Here is a 15,184-nt window from a genome sequence, read left to right as displayed (position 1 = left end):
GAAACCATCAAAATCTAGCTACTCTTTTACTCAAAGTTATGGTTTGAATTTCTTTGCTGAATTGAAATGGCTCCTTTTAACAACAAACAAGATTGAAAAAAAATTCCAATTTAATTTCTCAGCTGACAGCTTTCTGTCATTCTTTGTTGTCAGAAAGGAGGGTAAGAGTAGTTATTTCTCCATTTATGTTTCCTGAACAATTCAGTTCTTAACTGCAGACACAAAAAACACGTATCACAGGGTCGGTAGCAGTTTTTAACTTTGTTAAGCTGATGAGTAAATTGTGATAAGTAAAAGGGAATTCCAGCAGAAGGGAAGTGTTTCCTGAGCCACAAAAGAGAAATGGGAGCTGAGCAGTGCTGCATAGCTAAGCTTTGAAAAGGAAGCAAAACTTTCTTCTGCTGAGAACAGAGCAGGCAGAGCATGTTCCCTTGCTGCTTCCTTACAATCCCTGTCTATACCACAAATTGTTTGACATAGTTTATATAGAAGATTTAATAAAAACTTAACTGTAAGATATTTTTATTACTTGAGGTACTAAATAATCTGAAAATTCTGTACTCCTGGATCTGTATCAGATCTTTCTGCCATAGCTGGAACCAATGGAGGTAACTAAAGTTTTACGCAAAGAGTGAGATGAATTAGGTGTAAGTGTCTTGATTTTGGAACTTGCTTAATTTGTTTAATGCAGAGCTTTGAGTGTCTTCAGCTTCTAGGCATGACATGTTCTTTACTCATTTTCAATGGACCTATTCAGTGAATAAAGAGCAAAGATGAGAATTTTAGTCTGTAGAGTAATGCTCAAGCATAAGAGAACAGAATTCAAGCTGCAAAGCAACCTTTCACTTGCTGTTTCAGGACTTAGTCCTTAGGCTTTCTGAGAAAATGCAAGAATAGATTTATTTAGGCAATTTGGTAAATAGCTTCACTCATCTTGAGAGGAGGTGTGAGGTGTAAGTGCTCTTTTTTACTTAGCATTATAATGAAACAGGAGATGAATCAGGTCAAGGTGACCCACTCTCTGTACCAGAGCAGGTTTATCATGCTGTCTTGGAACATGGCTAGAAATAATATTATGCAACTTACTGAGAAAAATATTCCATACAGCACCTTTGGAAACAAAATATAACCTTCACTTTGGAGCAGGATGTCCAGGGTGCTTTGTGATCTCAGACATGTTAAAAAAACCCCTTGGTTTCCCAGTAGAAATTTCAATGTTGGAGATTTGAATTGAAAGTTTCTACCTCTATGCATTTTACAAGAAAATAATTAACAACAAAAATGGCTAAAGAACAGTAGTGTCTTCTCCTTTTAAATGATCTGTTTTGTCCTCATGAGAGCCACACTATATAGCCAGTTTGAAGCTCTTGACTAAAGTTTTGTGGTTAGGGCACCAGAAATGGCAGAGATCAGTTTTCTCAGTGGTTATACACGACACCTAGGGTTTCCTTTTCATCCCATAGCTGGAGGTCTGCAGTGATCTCCACTACACTTGTGACACATTTAATATATTGGACATATTTATCCAATAATGAAGATGAAGGACTTGATAAAGTAAAACATTGATCCAGTGTTCAGTGATGTTTGTACAGATAATTAAAATTGTTACTGTTATTATTGGTAGGCAGCATCCAGGAGCTGTTACTGAAGCTACTTTTTGTAACTGATGAAAACTGTTTTGATACCTGTAAGAGTGGCTGGGTATGCTCTTTACTTTTCAAATTCAGCTGGAAGAAACATAACAATGCTCTAAATATTACTTTCATATTGTTGTTAGTGTAAATACACTGAAGTTCATATACACACAGAACGGAAAATTGTTCCTGATTCCTTCCAAACACATGGCAAATACAGAAAAAAATATATTTGTCATCTTGGTTGACATGAATTTTTATTTTTCATTATATGAAAGTAGGGTTTTTTGAAGAATATGCCTGCTGCAAATGCAGGAGTCCATGAGTGAACTGAAGGATGACTCAGCTATAATTTTTTGACAGTTAAGGTTACAGAAAAGTCGATCACTAGCATCTTGTGATGATGTGAGGCTATAAAGGGCACTGTGCTTCTTTTCTCTATTCCGTTCTGATTATCTTCCTCACATCAGGCTTTGGAGTGTGTGGCACCCTTGTGTTCAGGAGCAATATTGTGGTTATTACAGGCTGCTTCTGGGTTTGTTAGCTGGGTCAGACAAACTAATCCTTCATGAAGATGGGAAAATGTCCCTTTTGGATCCCATGTTTAGATTGCTGATAAAATGGTTCCTCTAAATCATGAGTTGACTGTAGTTGTCAAACATTTCCTAACTGCTTCATGTCAGCTGTCATCAAAAACCCTGGTTTTCATTTTCCTGTTTAGTGTAGTCTTTGTCTTTCCTGAGCCAACTCTCAAAAAGTATTCAACTACACTGATTAGTGTAAGGTTTATAAAATGCTCAAAGAATTACAATTAAAATTTTAGGAGCCTTAATTTTAGCACTATGTTTACCTAAACCCCACAAATACCTAAATATAGGAGGCTACTGTGCTTGCATTGCACTTCATTTGCTACAGAGGGGATTAGTCAAAAAAGCAGATGTAGAATATATTTGTCTGACAGCTGAGATGATGCAAAAACTGTCACTTTCTCCACCATCCTTCTGTTCTAAAGATTTTGATTTTGTTCTTAGAAAAACTTTTGGATTTGTTTTTCTTGACTACTTGACTTGACTGTTTTCTGTGAATTAAAATTACTTGTGCTGAAGAGGTAGGAGGTGTACAGGATTACAAAGTACAGTTTCAAAGAAGAGTTTTTCAGTAGAATTTCGTGTATACAGTGGCTCAGGAATGTAAGACAATTGAGAAAGCCAAGTGAAACTTCAACAGAAACTTCACCAAAAAACACAAATTCAAAATAACCTGGTATAGATTTTGTCGGCTTTTTTCCCTATAGAAATGAGATTAAAACAAAACCATTTCTCCTCCTTTCCCCCAATGCTCTGCTTGTTCTAGCCATAAGTTCTCTTTGATTTCAATCTTAGTTTACTCATTCTCCGGGTCTGCTTTCAGAAAACATCTCTTAGATTTCTCCTTCTAGGGAGTTCTTTTAGTGTGTGTTTTTCAGAAGTGCTGCTTTTCTTCTTTCTGTTTTAAAAATTTTTTATTTTTAACTGCTTCTAAGAATAAAATTGATTGAACATTCAAATCCCAATATGTCATTCAAATTGTTCGTTATACTTTTAAAGTTCTGTTGGTTCTTGGCACAACTCAAATGCTCCTTTAGGTACTTTAAACTGACAAGCCCTGACCTTTCTTTCCCTGCATTCAAATAGCATCAAATGAATGTTACTGTAATAAAAATAATATATGAATTGTATATATATATTATTTCATTGCAAGTACATAAAAAAAATCCAAGGAACCATGTTCTCCTGAATTGAGATGCTGGAAAAACTGGTCTGCATTTAGTTTATTAATATTTTGTGGATGATGTTGACTAATTTCAGTAGCCATAAATCATGTGAAAGGAAATGGCAGTCCAGGAATAAGACTTGTGCTAAGACAATTTCCCCCAAACTGAATCTATTTAGTGTTAGGTTTGAACTTCTGCTTGCCTCCTTATTATTGCTCAGAATGTGGTGTTCCACTAGAATCAATGTAAAAGCTGTTTTTCTGCTCAGTGCTAAATAAAACTAAATAAGTCTCCAGTCCTACAAACCCGCATGCATTTAGCATTACTCCTAAAGTTCACAGAAATTGTACAGGACATTCTCTGTGGTACCCAGAACTGGTTGTCTCAAGCAGGTTGTGTTAGTCTTTATCTCCCATATGTCCACGTTCGACTCCAAATATTTTTCCATGCAGAAGATATATGTGGATAGCATTTGAAGAACTTCTGCTCACATCTGAGGATGCACTATGTATATGTTATTCAAACTGGTCCTGAAGTACTCGAGGTGTGACTCTGAGGTGCTTGGTCAGCTGTACAGTAAATCAGTGCTCAGTTGCTTTGATTTCACTGTATCTTTGTGTCAGTTCAGTGGGCTCAGTGCTTCAAAGTCCAAGGACAAAGCAAGGTGTAGTTCTACCAAAACTACCAAATGTTTTGGTTATAAACCAAATCTTCCAAGCTGTGTTGCTTGTGACAAAGCTGTAGCTGTACCACTACAAAGACAATGGTCTCAGCAGTGGTGTTGCCACCATTTTGAGAGCTTCCAAAGGTTCCTTCATCTCCTTTCCTTGTGGAGTAACTGTAAATTCACTTTAAATTCAGAGTGCTGGGGTAGGACTGAAGTGGAGAATGTGGGATTAAACACTACCAGACTTGCAGTGAAGAGGAGAGAGATACAGTAAGTAGCAGGCAGTTGATGAGCCAGTTTGAGCACATAGAAGAAAGTGTGAGAATTAAAATTTGTGAGGCTGCAATGAGATTGTAAGAGATGTATTGTTGTAGTTCAGATTGGAGGGGTAAGATTTGCCCTGATGGATGAAAGCAGCCAGATGGATGGGTTATTTATTTTTGAAGACTTTGGTCTGGGAAACTGAAGGATCTTCCCAGGAAAATCATTGTGCCTTCATTTTCTCTGGCAACAATACCACAGGAAAGTGAGACCTGAAAAAACGGTATTTGAGACTCTGAATTCTGTGTTTTGAGTTCAACCTTCTTTCTCATTTTCCGTAACTAATATGCAACATTTTTGTTTGTGTGGTGGTTAATACACTTTTAAATATAATGTTTATTTATTTAAATCTCTTAAAAAGTAATAGTAGTTTTAAACCAGTATTGCAAAGAATTTTCTTTAATCCTGCATTGTCTAATAGTATTGTCACTTCCATATGCAAAAGATATTTTTTTTTTCTTTCCCAAAACCTTTTGCCTTAGTTGACTTTGATCTGTCGCCACCTGGATAACTTATAAATTATTAAGATGTATCTTGCTCTGGTTACCTCTATAAGCAAGAACACTATAGCATGAGTGTCTTCTGGGGACTTTTCAATATGTGCAACAACAGGACAGTTTTCTGATCGCATCTTCTCTGAAATAAGATCATTTTGGCTGTCCTAGATCTGTTCTGTGGGGGTTATTAATTTGTTTGGGATTTTCCTTTGTTTTATTAAATGGATTGCTATATCTGACTTGCAGAAAAGCATTTTTCCAAGACATTTTAGGACTGAAAGTATCCATATCCTATGATGAGGAATGTAGCATTTTTAAACACTGTTTCTGCTGGATTTCGTTGACTTGGTCAAGATCATACTGCTTATACCTAACTGTTGGAAACAAACTGTATTAACAAAGCCCAAAGAGATGCAATTTAAGCATTTACTTCCTTATGCTAGCTGCACTAGGGAGAGTGATGCAGAAACCTATTCAAAAAAGAAATAGCTGTTTCTCTGAGACACTCAGCATTGGTTCTCAGGGAAGTATATGTTTTCCTGTGCTCCATGATGACAATTTCTGAAAGTCAAGTAAAATGGAAGTCTGAGGTGTTGGGCTTTGTTTATCCAGCAGTGTAAGAAAGAAAGCCTCATGGTACAAAGCTTTGCTCTGGCATTGGCAGAAGAGCAAAACCTGCAGTCAGTCCTTTGTCTGAGGTGGGAAATAAGGCCGGAGTGGTGCCAGTTCTGCAGGTTAGAGTGGGTGCACCACTGCCAGAGTCACTTTGCTAGCCTAGGAAAGGCGTATTGGACAGATCAAAAACTCCTCAGTGCAAAGATTATCTTTTATTTTTTTTACAGAACCTCCCTCTGACTTTGACCTTCTGGTAATGCCATGATGATGGTGGCAAAATAAGTGTTCTTGGAGATTAAATATTTTATTTCTGCATGCAGAGCTGGGCCTAGTCTAAAAATAAGTGTTCCATTAAAGCTTTGCATAATGCTTAATAGAGAAATTTAAACTTACAAACTCCCTTATGCCTTAGAGATTTATCTAAAGTTCTCTGTTTTCCACACTTGTGGACAGGGATGCAGAAGCTCAACATATGAGTCATTGTGAGGATTAAGGTAAAGATAAAAAATTAGAATTTTCAGGCCTGTCCCAAGTCTCATAAAGCTGCATGTGCATTTTCAAGTACAGAATTTCATTTTGTTCTAAACACTATTTCCCCAGAAACTCTGAGTTGTAACTGAGCAAGAAGGAGGGAAGAATGTTTAGAGGACCCATCCTTTTGCAAGAGGACAAACAATATATTTTGTAGTGATGGTTTGAGGTGTCCAAATTGTCTCCATTTTAATATCTTTATTAAAATTGAATGAAATATGATTTAAGTTCAAGGAATGACAAAAGGAAGGAAAAAAGTGAAGAGAAATTGAAATCTCCACTGAAAGTCAGGTGAATTTAAATAGATTACTTTAGTGTTATAATACATGTCTGTTCCTCACCCTATTGTATGTTGTAAATAGTCTGTGATGCTCTAAGGGTTTGAGACCATCTAGAGCTGCTTTAAAACAGCTTTCACTTAATCTTCAATGCTTTTTAAACAATTAGTGTCATCAAGTGAATGCTGGAAAAATCTGTCAAAAATATTAGAATGGTTTACTGTAAATGTAACTAGACAACTAAGTTGCCCAGCTAACTAACCCTAACAAAAGGTTGTGAGTAAAATCTTTGCCTAATTTTAGGCATGTGTAGGTTTGGTGATGAGTTTGGCATGTGCTGTTCCATGACTGCTTGTGCAGTTATACGTGATACCAGCATTTCAACATTTATTGAAATGTATGTGGGCAGGTTTATTAAAGATATATATCTAAAGTCTGGAGTCATGGTTATCCATTTTTTATGGAAGGATAAGGGCCTACTGTCTTAGAAGTTAATTATGATTTTCATTATTTGTATTAGGTTACAACTAAAGTTTTGCATTGCTTGTGTTTGGCTCTGTGGGAAGTTAAGTCCTGACAAAATGAAGCTCTGAAAGGAGAGGGCACATGGAGGACAACCTGTGTCATGGGTGTACTAACTGGGACTAAACTTTTTATTTGGGACTATAACAGGAACAGTGACTGTTCTGCCAGCAAATGTTCACAATGGGCTTTGTTTCTCCAAATTGCTTTAACTGGCATGTCACTCCTGTGTTTAGCTGTACTGTGTAAGTGTGCATTGAAAAAAATCTATTGTAGATCCCTCCAGAGTGGCTCTTTGTGCAAATTAGTGGATTTTTGTTTGCTGGAAGAGACCATCTTTGGAAAGCATAAGTGCCTAATGAATAGAAAATGAGTTTTTTCCAAAGCAGTGGAAAATTCTGACATGAGCAGGACATTTTAAAAAGCTCTGTTTCTAACATGCTAGAATGTTAGTAATGTTAAAGTGGTGAAACAACTAAAAAATGTAGATCTCAATACCTCAAAATGGTGATTTTTCCCCATTCTTGTTGGCTGTTCATTCACGCTGTAGGTTCTATGTAACTATTTTACCTGAGGAAAATTCTTATGTTGTAAAAATATTTAAAGTTCAGTGAAGATGCATATTTTCAAATAGGATAAACATCATTTGCTTTAATTTTCCATGTTTCTCAAACTTCTTTCTTTTAAATAGCTAGTTGTTGGTTTTTTTGGGGGGAGTTTCGAGGGGGGTTTTGTGGGGTTTTTCTGTCCCTTTTTATGGTTGCTCTCTGCCTTCTGCTCTGTAACTGTGCTTCTTAGGAATACTCATGCTTGAATTCTAATGCAAAGTTGATACTGCCAGCTCTCTACAGCTGTTCTAATTCTGACATCCTCTGTCTGCCTAAAAAAAAAATAATCACAATTTCTGCTGCGTTTGTACTGCTTTGTTGGGTATACTGCTTCTTTTTGTTTCACTTTAGTTTTTAATCATGCTTCTCTTCTCCACACAATCTTCAGCTTGCTGATTTGGCTTCTCACTTTTTCTGTTACCATTCTGCTCTCAGATATTTATTTTGGGTATGAAAAATACATGTTCTCAGGAAAGATGTGATGCTTAATGGTAGTATTTAGTATCTGTTGCAGTCTCACTCCTGGTAAATGTCTGGCAAACTTTTTCCTAGACATCAGTGTGTTCTGAGTCCTCTCCTGTGTGACTTGGGAGACAACATTGAAGGGGCAGCAGATTAATAAATCTCATGTTGCCAAGACTAGCAAAGAAGCTGATGTGTTAATATGTAAGGAACCGTTTCAGTGTTCAAGGGAAAAAACCAAAACAACACAGATAAAATGCTAAGTTTTGCTAACATTATGATTGTCTTTGTAAAGATGTTTGTCAACTACTGACTTAGTTATTGAAGGTCAGGGGGATTCTGTTCTCATCAACACAGACATAATTTTGAGAGACGAGTCACTGACAGAATTTAAAGAAAAGAGCTATAGTTTTTACTCAGAAAATAGACTAAATTCTATGTATTTTGGAGTTGGAAGATGTGTGTACTTCATCTGGAGAGGCTATATGAATTAATGTGGAAGTAGGGAGGATATATTTCTCAATGCATCCATCTTTCTCTTTTGAAAAGGTCATGTCTTGACATTATGCCTCTTCTGCCATTTATATGCATAGAATGATAACACACTTTGAAATGCTACTTTGCTAGAGAACATTCTGTACTTTGAGTTATCACATGGCAATTTATAGTGTATTTTTTTTTGTTCATAAACATGTTTTCAGGCAAGTGACAACGGTGGGGGAATGCTTTTTAATATAAGTTTTCTTGATTCTCTAAGTATTGTCTGAAAAAAGGACAACTCCAGAAAAGTGTACGGAGAAATTAAGAGTGCAAGTATGGAAAAATTTCTTTTTACAGCTTCTATGAGCAGTTCTGTGATCTGTGAAAGGCCCCTGTCAATCTTTTTTTATCAAAGTAGCTGTGTATCTTTGATCTCTGCTTCATAATAGTCTTTTAAGTATAGATGAATGCAAGTCACTGCTGAATACAACAGTGAACCAATTGGGCATTGTTTGGAGGCTCAGAAAGATGGGAGAAGATGGTTCTGATTTTTATGTTTTTGTGCAGTATTGCACCATGCTGACAAGAATCAGTTGGATGCCCACATTTAAAGTCTCTTCCATCACCTGGAGCAATAAATAGAACATGGATGCATGTTGGTTTATATTAAATATAGATTATTTTTTAAAAAGCTGCCTACTAAAACTTTAATGAATTTGAATCAACTTTGGTTTAATATTTGAAACACATCTCTTGAAAATATAATGTAGGGAGGAGCAATTGATACTGATGAAGAAAAGAAACAAGTCTTGTAAGGTGAAATATTGCACCTTGACAGCTCAGAACCTTTACTGTCCACAAGCATGTGAGGGTTTGCTAAATTGAGATTTAACACTTAGCTCCAGGAGTGCGTGGTACTCGAGATTTATGTCAACCTCAGTGACCCAACCAGCCAGGCTGTCTTCAATCCTTCTCCATTCCCAGCACTACGAAAATGACTGCTGACTCTTGAATTCACTGGTGGTATTTACAGCTCTGGCCTGAACTGCTACTGTGTTCTGTAAATGTTCTGCTTGTGGACAAAGAGCTGTCTGCAAGCATCTTAATTTGTGCTGCCAGCTTCATGGTTTAGGTTTTCTAAATTAAGTGGTATGGCTTGGCCTTCAAAGCTTTTACTAATGATTACAGTTAATTTATCTCACTTTCCCTCCAAATGCTTCAGTAATTTAACTTTTCCTAAAAGGATATTTCTTTTTATCAATAATGTCCCTTTATTTTATACCCTCTACTAACTTTGTCCAGTCCTGTAATTGTACTTTAACAGACCTTTGCAACCATTAGAACATTGAATGTGTCAAAAGTGAAAGGGTTCATGTTCTAATGATCTTGGGAGCTACAAGGTCTGGCCTGACAGCTATTTGTCCAGGGTATTTGGGACATGACACAAATTAATAAATAAATAGCAGATTTCTGTATATAATGCAATGACTGCTTTTAGAAATCATTATTTATAAACAAGCAAACAAGCAATGTGTATTTCAGGTGGAAACTGAGAGAGGTCCTGAAGAAAGACTTTGAATACAAACCACAAAAATATTTTCTGGGGGGAGTGAAGCATGTATTTTTGCATGCCAAATTTCTGTTGTAATTGATGTTTATCACGTTTTAATTTTTCTTGATTTCTGTTTCATTTCAGTGGAATACAGAGATGCTAATTCAGAAGAACCATTTGGCTTCTGTTTAAGACACTGGAATTCTGCTGTTGTAGATTTTCCCTAGGCTTTGCTAGCTTTTAGTCAAACCTGATCAAGGAGTTCAGTATCCAGACAAAACTGCAAGCCTTTGAGAGAGGCAAAGTGATTTTTTGAGGTTGTTTGTTTGAGTTTTGTTTTTTTACGGATTTTTTTGTTGTTTGGTTTGGGGTTTTTTTTAAGTAGCAAAATGTTTAAGTAAATTATTTAATCCAGTCAAAGTTGTACCCCATAGATTTCACTCCTTCACTCACTATCATCAGCTTTTCCATCAAAACACCTGAGAGGTCTGGCCTGGAATTCTGGTGCTCAGCACAAAGCCAAGGCCGTGCTGGGTGTGAAGCACTCACTGCATCTCTTGGGCTCCTTTGCTGACAGTGACAAACCACTTTTTGGTCTGCTGCCTTGTCCTCATGTTCGTAAGTCAGCAGTTGTTATGGTGGTTGCTTTGCTTCTGATTTTTGCTTACTTCAGGCTCTGTAGCTCTCAAACAAGGAGCAGCAATCTCTGCCTCTTTTCTGTTGGGAAGGTGTGTGTGCCATATGTTTTTCCATGTTCCACTAGCAGGAAAATGAGCTGGTGTGATGGACTGCAAGTGTGCTGCCTGTTGTCAGATTGGGGTGTCTGTGTCCTGTCAGAGCACTTGCCTTGGCAGAAACAGCTTTTTCTCACTTTTGCATCTGGGGATGATGTTCTGGGAGTGGTTTCCCTGAAAAAGTGTTCTTTGTTTACCAGAAACACAATTCTTTTTACCCTGAGAGTTCTGCTGCTGCTTTCTCACATATGTATTTGTTATTCCTTCATAAATCTTATTCAAAATTTATGTTATTCAAAATCTAGTAAATATATCTATATAATATGTGAAATCCAAACTTTCTGTCCTGAAATCTGAAAGTCAGCAGTTTCTGTTCATGAAGGTGGCATCTGGAGGTTTCATGGAGATGCTGGAAATTTACTTAGATTCTATAAAGTTGTGTTTGGCTTATTTTTCTGCCCTGCTCCTGAGTGCTTACACAGGTTTTGTTGCTTAGATCCTAGTTCTGACACATTTATGTGTCAGCTTATGTTGTTTGTGCATGCATTTGCCTGAAATTAAGAAACTCAGCAAACGTTCACCCTCCTGCTCTGGAAGGTCTGAATCAATGGGCTCTGCAGGAGGAGCTGGCTGATGACAGAGCAGTGACAGTCACTTCTTGCAAAGCATGGCCAGGAGCTGGAATGGTGTGTTCAGAATGTGGGAGGAAGGGTTTGGTTCTTTGGGAAAATAAAATTTCTGTTCTAACTTCTTGGGTGAGTACAGTCAGCAGCAGCTTACAGGGAATTCTCTGCCTCGCTGGAGTTGTGCTGCTGTGTGAAATTGATTTGTTCTGATGATAGAACAGTGCTCTGATATTTAGGGAATGCTGTGCTGATATAACAGTGCTAGAAAAACATTACTAATGGCCAAGACCATGAAGACAGAGGTTCTGGACTGCTCCTGTCTTTTGCCTGGTGATGTTCATGTAAGTATTGAGCTTTAATGCTCACACCCTGTGTTCCCCTCCTGACTAGCTGTAAGTATTTTTGCATACAGAGACCATTTATCAAAGCAATTCCACATCATACAATGCAATATTAGTATTCACTACAAATAATAACCAGTGTTGAAATAAAATTATCTTCCCATGCCTAGTTGACATAAATATATAAATATACTTCTGCCCACAATAGCTAGCTTTGATTGAAAATCCTTTTGCAATTTCTCTAGTATGAGTGAAGAAAAAGTATTTACTGTCATTCTTGTGGCCCACATCTTTTTATTAAGCGCAACACAGATGTCAGGTATTTATTTCTGTGCAATATAATTTCTCTTCATGTCAGCATTTAGATGATAGTTCTGCCTTGCGCTCCTCCTGTTGCAGAGCTTTGGACATTTCAACAGCTGATATAATATAGTTAGAATGGTTATCTAGGCTGGTAGGATCTAATAAAGTTCTCTCTGAAATTAAAAGTATCTTTAAGATTTGCACATTGACTCTAATTGAGTCAATATAGAAATCAAGTGATTAAAATGCTGACTAATTTAAGTAAGCATGAAAATTGAGCTTTGCCTGCCTTCTACCATCAGGCTAAATAAGGTTAGATAGAAAGATTCTTTTCTTTTTTCCTTGGGGGTTTGTTTCTGAAATCACTAAGAAGCTAGGTTTTAAACATATTTTTGAAACAAAATCACAATTTCTTTTATACAAATTAAACAACTCTGTATATGTATTTTTAATGCTAATTTCTTTTCCCTAGACAACACTAAGCTAAACTTGAAAATAGTTTCAGCTGGCCTGAGATTACTTTAGATGAGTGCATAAACACCTTTGGTCATGTTAAATAAATGCTTTAACTTCTTTTTTTCTTGAGTTACTTTTGTTTGTGCTGCTGTGAACTAGAACAAGAATATTAATACTGCATGTCCCCACTTGCCCCTGGTTATTTATTAATTTTTACTATGGAAGGGTAAGTGTGCCAAGCAGAATCACTGTATTTCTGCCAAGTAAATGGCCCAACAAAGAATTACAAAGCCTGGAGTAAATGGGGCCTCAAATTAAATGCAGGCAAAGTGATGTGGGCTCAGTAAATCACAATAGTGGGACAGGGTAAGAAATATTCCTCATCTCAGAATTATATAGACAGGACTAGCGAGTATTGTGAAGTCAACAGCAGACAGGAAACTCACATTTCTGTGGGAACATTTCTGAATGATAAGTGAATGTGGAAGCTAAGATATCAACATTTTATATATATAATATTTTTACATATCTTTATGTATCTTGAAACTGTGGGATCTCTCTTTGCTTCAAGCTCCCAATTTTGTAATGGTCCCTGATAGTGGTTTTTTCAACTCTCCTTTATTCACTGTAGGGAATTCAGGTTCATTTGAAGAATGAAACAATTGCAGTTTGTGTTGAGTCCTCCTAAGAAAAAGAATTCAAACACTTTAACTTACAACCCGCCAAAAAGCCTCTAGGACAAAATAAACTTCTCAAGCTGGTTTGGTCTGTTCCTTTCTGACCACTGTTTCTGGAGCCAAGGAGGGAGGATCAGCTGCAACATTTGTAAATTATCACCATTCCAACATTTTTATTTTCTGGAGTCTGAAGTGTAGGAATCTTGAATGTCAGTCACATCAGGATTGTGCCAATTGAAATTGGTCTGATGTCTTTTCTGTTTTGTGGTGTTTTATTTAATGTGAGCAAGAGCTTCAGCCTTTTGACTGGTATTGATAGAGAGCAGGGTCATTTTTCTGAAAGAACAATGTATTTTTAACAGCTTTAGCCTTGTCTGTTGAAAGGTGTTAAAGGGTGAAAGAATGCTATGGGAGAAAAACGAAGTACATTTGTGGATGATAGGTTCCTTATATTGAAATAATGACACTGAATTTCTGTTTCAGTCTTGATCAGAGAGGTTTTGAACTAATTTTTCTTTTTCTCTTAAACTCATTTTCTCTGTCTCACCCTATAAAATAAATACTGAGGAAAGTTTTCAGAGAGTAAAGAAGAATTTTTCTTTTTGCCTGTTTTTGGTAGATTTTTTTTCAGCTGTAAGAGGTTTCTTTCAGGCTTCTACTTTTAAATTTTGAATACTCAAATAGATACAAAGGAAATCTGAGGGTTTGTTAAACTTCCCACGATCAAAGCAACTTCTTTTTTTTCCAAATATTAAATTATAATTCATTCCTGCAAATGACACAAGAACAATGACAGAATGCTAGCAGATTCCCATAGAGTTCATGTCAGCATTTTAGAGTATTGTTTATCTATTGCCTTTTTATATTGACATTTTTGAATGGACAAAACAGCATAAGTACATATTTTTCTGTAAGCATTATCCTGTGCTCTGTGTGTTCCTACTGTTTATGCAGAAAATACTTACCATTTTCTGTTGAGACCTTTGGATTCTAAATATTTTAAAGCTAGAGATACTTTAAGATATCACTGAAATTGTGCTAGAGGTAATTGCTGCAGTGGTTTTATGGTCACTTCTTGGCTGGACCACTGCCCCTGGAATTCATATCAGATGTCTTTAATGTCATGTAGCCTAAGGGAAGAATGAAGAAACTCATGATACATCTGAGTATTGTATTTTTCAATAAAAGAACTTTGAGTAGAACTGCCATAATGAAAGTTTTTTGAGGCCTTTAATCAAGGTATCAGTTAAAGAATCATCAGACTTGAAATATGATAATTCTGCTCTGCATAGCAAATAAAAGCAATCTTTTGTTCCCAACAGACCAAGTTGAAATACAGAGTCTGATTTTAAATGCAATTTTTAAATTGTAAAACTGAACAAAAAATGAAAAATTAAGTAATTTTACAAGGAAACCACTATTTAGGAAAGTGTAGTTTTGGAATGAGGAGGGCATACTAATTAGTAGGTTTTTTTATATTTTTAAGTTACCTGTATGGAATTAAAATATGCTCTGTTCTAGGGGAAGCCCATTTACAGAGAAAACTATTTAAGAGAAAATAGAAATTCTCCCATGTGGAGCTTTCAGAACATGGGGGTAATGGCTTGGGTCTTCTTTCTTTGATATCAATATGTTGTATATCATACTGAGGATGAAAGAAAAAGCAAGGAAAAAATAGAAATTATAATTTCAAGTGAAATTACAAGACTTGTTTTGAAAAATACTTACATGTAAAATACATAAACATAGGTGTGCACTCAGTGCTGTGTTTTTTTCTAACTGAAGTTAAGGTTTTAGCTCATTCTGTCCTTCAGTAACAGCGGTAGTCATTTTAGTACCTGTGGTTTCTTTCCCCTTTTTTGGAGGAAATTGCTCTTTCTATGGTATCCCAGACTTCCTGATTTCAGGAATATGAGCACTTCTTATAAACTATATTTTATTTTTCTTATTTCATTTGACCTGTAATAGTCACTTTACAAAGTCTTAAAGCTTTTTAAAGAAGTAGGGAAAGGAATGAAGATCTCTTTGAGCCTTGCCTTCCTCCCCAAAGTTATGTAAATTCTTTTAGTGCAATCATGGCCTTTTGAAATATTCTTTCTACTCTATGAAATACTCTTCATGAAAAGT

At 36.3% G+C, this 15,184-nt stretch overlaps 1 protein-coding gene across 29 annotated transcripts in view; it reads left to right on the top strand.

Annotated features, from left to right (window-relative positions):
• Window positions 1–15,184, top strand: part of NRXN1 (neurexin 1) — a 681,984-nt gene that overhangs the window by 232,718 nt on the left and 434,082 nt on the right. The window lies entirely within an intron of this gene.

Source organism: Zonotrichia leucophrys, chromosome 3, assembly GCF_028769735.1.
Source record: "Zonotrichia leucophrys gambelii isolate GWCS_2022_RI chromosome 3, RI_Zleu_2.0, whole genome shotgun sequence".
Lineage (NCBI taxonomy): Eukaryota > Metazoa > Chordata > Aves > Passeriformes > Passerellidae > Zonotrichia > Zonotrichia leucophrys.
This window is presented reverse-complemented; position numbering and strand designations above follow the sequence as displayed.